A 6,000-nucleotide genomic window follows, 5' to 3' on the forward strand; every position below is an offset into this window, starting at 1 on the left:
TCATGGGGCCCCTGTGTCCTTGCCCAAACTCAAAAAAGCCTATGAAAAAGGTACCAGGGGCATCTCATGGGGCCCCCTACTGACCCCGGGCCCTCGGGCAGTGCCCGAGTTTCCAAATGGTCAGTCCGCCCCTGGGCATGGTAGACAAGTGGTTAAGGCAAGCTCACGGCTTCTACTGCAGCCATCAGCCTGGTACCGGGTTTCAAAGCCAGCAAAGGACTTGCCTATAAAAATGATCGCAAGATGACAAATTGTAACCCCCGGTTCACATCTATGGGGCCGTGCGGGCCGTGCTTTTCACGGGCATAAGAGCCCATTCATTTGAATGGGCTCTCGTGCCCGTGCCACGCAGGGAAAGAAGCCCCTGCACTTCTTTGGAAAGCACAGCCGAGGTTCCCAGTACGGTTGCGTTTCCCAGTGAGGGCGGCGTGCCATTAGAAGTAATGGCACCCGCCCGCGGGTCCGCAATTCTCTGCGCGGGTGGTGCGACTGCACGGATTTTCGTGCGGATCCGCAGCGGCACCACCCGCACAGATGTGAATCTAGGTTAAATCCTGGTGCTCGTGCAGTTCGGGGCTGTGTTCCCAAACGTGAGACACAGATCAGCCCCTGCGGCAGCCTCGCACAGTATGACTAGCTACAAACGTATGGCAGCACCCGTCAGCAACAGCGCATAGGCTTTAGGTGGATGTACATTTTTGGAGGCTCCTCTTATATGGACTAAGATGATGGCTCAGAGATGTCATTTAAATCCCGGTGCCTCTGCAGTTCTGGGCAGTGTTCACAAATGTCTGACACAGATCAGCCCCATGCTGCAGCCTTTCACCTTGTGACTTGCTACAAAGTTACAACAGGGGCAGACTGACCATTTGGAAACTCGGGCACTGCCCGAGGGCCCGGGGTCAGTAGGGGGCCCCATGAGATGCCCCTGGTACCTTTTTCATAGGCTTTTTTGAGTTTGGGCAAGGACACAGGGGCCCCACGATCCCCTATTGCCCGGGAGCCCCATGAGTTGTCAGTCCGCCCCTGAGTTACAATATACAGTCTGATCACTGGAAGGGGGGGGGGGGACTGAGGAAATGCTTCCACCTGCCCGCAGCAGACTGATGACATCAGCCCAGCCTAGGCAAAGTCACTGAGTGGAGCTTTTTGCTTAATTTATTCATGCAAACTTGGAAACTGAGCTAGAATTGATCACATATCTGTTCTGTTGGCGGCGAATAAACCGCGAAAGAGTTAATCTAATGGAATGTTCTATTTCCAGAAGGAGCGCAGGGTCTGCCAAACCATTGTCTTCCAGCATGTAAGAAGGTCAGGCTCCGACTGAAAACAATGGGCACTGAATTAGTGTCAGGACAGCGCCATTGTGTCAGGTCCTGGCATGCTGTTTGGAATACAACGCAAGGGCTACCCCAAACAATAGGGCATCACCGGCACCGCGCTCCTCCCCCTCCCCTTCCCCCGCCAGGACACTTATCTGTCCATGTTTGCAACAATCTGTTTTGTTTTTTTTTCTTTTAATTGGATATTTGAAGTCAAATGTTCTCCACAAGAGAAATTGCAATTGTGTTGACAAGGATGACCAAGACAAAAACGCAAATGACAAAAAAAAAATACAAATATTATAGGCGGCACAGTGGCTTAGTGGCTTAGTGGTTAGCACTTCCGCCTGGCAGTACTGGGGTTTTTGGTTCAAATCCCAACAACGGCATCACCCGCCTGGAGTTTGCATGTTCTTCCTGTGCCTGCGTGGGTTTCCTTCCACACTCCAAAGACATGCTGGTAGGTGAATTGGCTCCTGTCTAAATTGTCCCTAGTATGTGTATGTATGAATGTGAGTTAGGGACCTTAGATTGTACGCTCCTTGAGGGTTAAGGGACCTTAGATTGGACACCCCTTGAGGGTTAGGGACCTTAGATTGTACGCCCCTTGAGGGTTAGGGACCTTAGATTGTACACCCCTTGAGGGTTAGGGACCTTAGATTGTACGCCCCTTGAGGGTTAGGGACCTTAGATTGTACGCCCCTTGAGGGTTAAGGGACCTTAGATTGGACGCCCCTTGAGGGTTAGGGACCTTAGATTGTACGCCCCTTGAGGGTTAGGGACCTTAGATTGTACCTCCCTTGAGGGTTAGGGACCTTAGATGGTACACCCCTTGAGGGTTAGGGACCTTAGATGGTACACCCCTTGATGGTTAGGGACTGATGTGAATGTACAATATATATGTAAAGTGCTGCGTAAATTGACGGAGATATATAAGTACCTGAAGTAAATAAGTGTAGAAGATTCCATTATTAGTTGAGGGCAGGATAGGCTTCCCTGAAGAGATCGGTTTTCAGAGATCGCCTAAAAGTGAGCAGAGTAAGCGATAGTCTGATAAATTGGGGTAGAGAGTTCCAGAGGATGGGGGAAGCTCTGGAGAAGTCCTGGAGATGAGCATGAGAGCATGAGAGGAGGGGAAAAGGGAGCTAGAGAGTAGTATGTGCATGAATGAATGTGAGTTAGTGACCTTAGATTGTCGCTCCTTGAGGGTTAGGGACCTTAGATTGTCGCCCCTTCAGGGTTAGGGACCTTAGATTGTACGCCCCTTGAGGGTTAGGGACCTTAGATTGTACGCCCCTTGAGGGTTAGGGACCTTAGATTGTTGCCCCTTGAGGGTTAGGGACCTTAGATTGTACGCCCCTTGAGGGTTAGGGACCTTAGATTGTACGCCCCTTGAGGGTTAGGGACCTTAGATTGTACGCCCCTTGAGGGTTAGGGACCTTAGATTGTACGCCCCTTGAGGGTTAGGGACCTTAGATTGTACGCCCCTTGAGGGTTAGGGACCTTAGATTGTACGCCCCTTGAGGGTTAGGGACCTTAGATTGTACGCTCCTTGAGAGTTATGACCTTAGATTGTACGCCCCTTGAGGGTTAGGGACCTTAGATTGTACGCCCCTTGAGGGTTAGGGACCTTAGATTGTACGCTCCTTGAGAGTTATGACCTTAGATTGTACGCCCCTTGAGGGTTAGGGACCTTAGATTGTACGCCCCTTGAGGGTTAGGGACCTTAGATTGTCGCCCCTTGAGGGTTAGGGACCTTAGATTGTACGCCCCTTGAGGGTTAGGGACTGATGTCAATGTACAATATATATGTAAAGCGCTGTGTAAATTGATGGCGCTATATAAGTACCTGAAATAATAAATAATAGACGTTATTATAAGATATACATAGTTCTGTTGTAACTGACAGCTATCACTGTAATTAACATTTCAGCAGCAGGCCCCTCCCACTACAGGGTCACCCTATTGTGTTTAACCCCTTGCCCTCCCGAGGATCCCCCCCCCCCCTCCTGACCAGGCCATTTTTTGCGATACGGCGCTGCGTTACATTAACTATCAATTGCGCGGTCATGCGACGCCTCACCCAAATGGAATTTACGTCCTTTTTTCCCCACAAATTGAGCTTTCTTTCGGTGGTATTTGATCGCCTGTGCGTTTTTTATTTTTTGCGGTAAAAAAAAAAGAGAAAAAAAAAACAATATTTTTGACTTTTTGCTATTAAACACGTCCAGTAAAAAAATTTGAAAAAATCTAATTTCGTCATAAATTTAGGCCAAAATGTATTCTGCTCCGTGTCTTTGCTGAAAAAAGATCCCAATATTTGTAAATTAATTGGTTTACGTGAAATTTATAGCGTTTACAAATGGCGGTATAGATACTGGGATTTTTTTTTTTTTTTTTTATACTAGTAATGGCGGCGATCGGTGACTTATAGTAGGACTGCGGGACTGCGGCGGGCATTCTGACACTGGGGGCGGGGGGAACTGACTTGGTGTCACTAACATCCCCAGTGACACCAATACAATGATCAGTGCTAATACAAAGCACTGACACTGTGCTAATGGCACTGGGCAGGAAGGGGTTAACATGTGGGGCGATCAAAGGGCTAACTGTGTTCTGTGTGAGTGCTTCACTGTAAGCACACTGCTTTGTATGGCTCTGCTATGCACAGCCATACAAAGTAGTGTGCAGGAGCTGATAGGGGAGAGATCTGTATTGTTTCCATACAGGTCTCTCCCCCGTCGGTGATACTCGGTGGTGACGGGTGTCGGCGGGGAATCACCAGCCGGGACCTTGTGGTTGACGGGTGAGGCCGCCAATGGCGGCGTGGGTAGGGAGCGCGCCCCCTACCCGGAAGTGCACAATCACATCTATATACGTGATTTTGCACAGCCGTGCCACCCAGTAGCAGTATTTCTGCTATAGGGTGGCGGTAAAGCGGTTAATATGTTTATTTTCTATGATCGTTAGCGCTACCTAGTGGCCATATTGTGGTATTTTCCTAAAATGCCTCAATCAGGAAAACACTGCGTTATGGCCACTAGATGGAGGTGGTGATCATCGGAAATAAACACTTTAGAAAAATTACGAGGATTATTTGTAATGGCTGTGCAAATACATTTACATGGCAAATGCTTTATGAATAGACCCTCACACACAGGGCTTTTTTTCTCAGACAATAGGTGCGGAAACTCTCCCTTTCTGAGCCACCCCTTGTCTCCGCCCCCTACCCACCCCCGAGCACTGTTCCTTGGTTCCACCCCCTCCCTGTACCGCCCTTTTAGAGAATACAGAACAGTATCATTTTGTGGTGCTAAGTAATTTGTATGGAATTTGTTATTTTAAGAAAGGCGGTAAAATATATAATCTGCAGCCAGCAACAATAGACCCTCCCCCAGCAACAATAGATCCCCAGCAGTAAGCAATATTAGACTCCTTTCTCAACAGTAGATCCATCCTATCAATAATTGACCCCCCCAGCAACATTAGACCCACCACCAGCAATAATAGATTCCCCACCAGCATCAGTAGACCTCCCTAGTACAATAGACTCCTCCACAAAAATAGACCCCCCCTCCCCAACAACAATAGATCTCCCCAGAAAAAATTGATCCTCCCCCCAGCAACAACAGAACCCCCTTATCAGCAAGAGATCCCCAGCAGTTAGCAATTTTAGACTCCTCTCTCAACAGTAGATCCATCCTATCAACAATTGACCTCTCAACAACATAAGACCCACCACCAGCAACAATAGATTCCTCGCCAGCATCAGTAGACCTCCCTAGTACAATAGACCCCTCCACAAAGATAGACCCCCTCCCCAACAACAATAGATCCCTCAGCAACAACAGAACCCCCTCATCAGCAATAGATCCCCAGCAGTTAGCAATTTTAGACTCCTCTCTCAGCAGTAGATCCATCCTATCAACTATTGACCCCCCAGCAACATAAGACCTACCCCCAGCAACAATAGATTCCCCACCAGCATCAGTAGACCTCCCTAGTACAATAAACCCCTCCACAAAAATAGACCCCCTCCCCAACAACAATAGATCTCCCCAGCAACAATTTATACCCCCAGCAACAACAGAACCCCCTCATCAGCAATAGATCCCCAGCAGTTAGCAATTTTAGACTCTTCTCTCAACAGTAGATCCATCCTATCAACAATTGACCCCTCAACAACATAAAACCCACCCCAGCAACAAAAGATCTCCCACCAGCATTATATATATTTATATATATATATATATATATATATATATATATATATATATATATATATAAAATACATTACAATAAACAAAACAAAACAAAAAAAGTAACTATATGTGTATATATAGATAGATAGATAGATAGATAGATAGATAGATAGATAGATAGATAGATAATAGATAGATAGATAGATAGATAGATAGATAGATAGATAGATAATAGATAGATAGATAGATAGATAGATAGATAGATAGATAGATAGATAATAGATAGATAGATAGATAGATAGATAGATAATAGATAGATAGATAGATAGATAGATAGATAGATAGATAATAGATAGATAGATAGATAGATAGATAGATAGATAGATAATAGATAGATAGATAGATAGATAGATAATAGATAGATAGATAGATAGATAGATAGATAGATAGATAGATAATAGATAGATAGATAGATA

General features: G+C 46.3%; 1 protein-coding gene across 1 annotated transcript in view; it reads right to left on the minus strand.

The window, feature by feature from the left end:
- LOC149457045 (Krueppel-like factor 5) overlaps positions 1-6,000 on the minus strand; it is a 65,276-nt gene that overhangs the window by 19,822 nt on the left and 39,454 nt on the right. The gene's annotated exons all lie outside the window — the stretch shown is intronic.

Source organism: Staurois parvus, unplaced genomic scaffold, assembly GCF_062004578.1.
Source record: "Staurois parvus isolate SC_StPar_1 unplaced genomic scaffold, SC_StPar_1.0 ptg000337l, whole genome shotgun sequence".
Classification (NCBI taxonomy): domain Eukaryota; kingdom Metazoa; phylum Chordata; class Amphibia; order Anura; family Ranidae; genus Staurois; species Staurois parvus.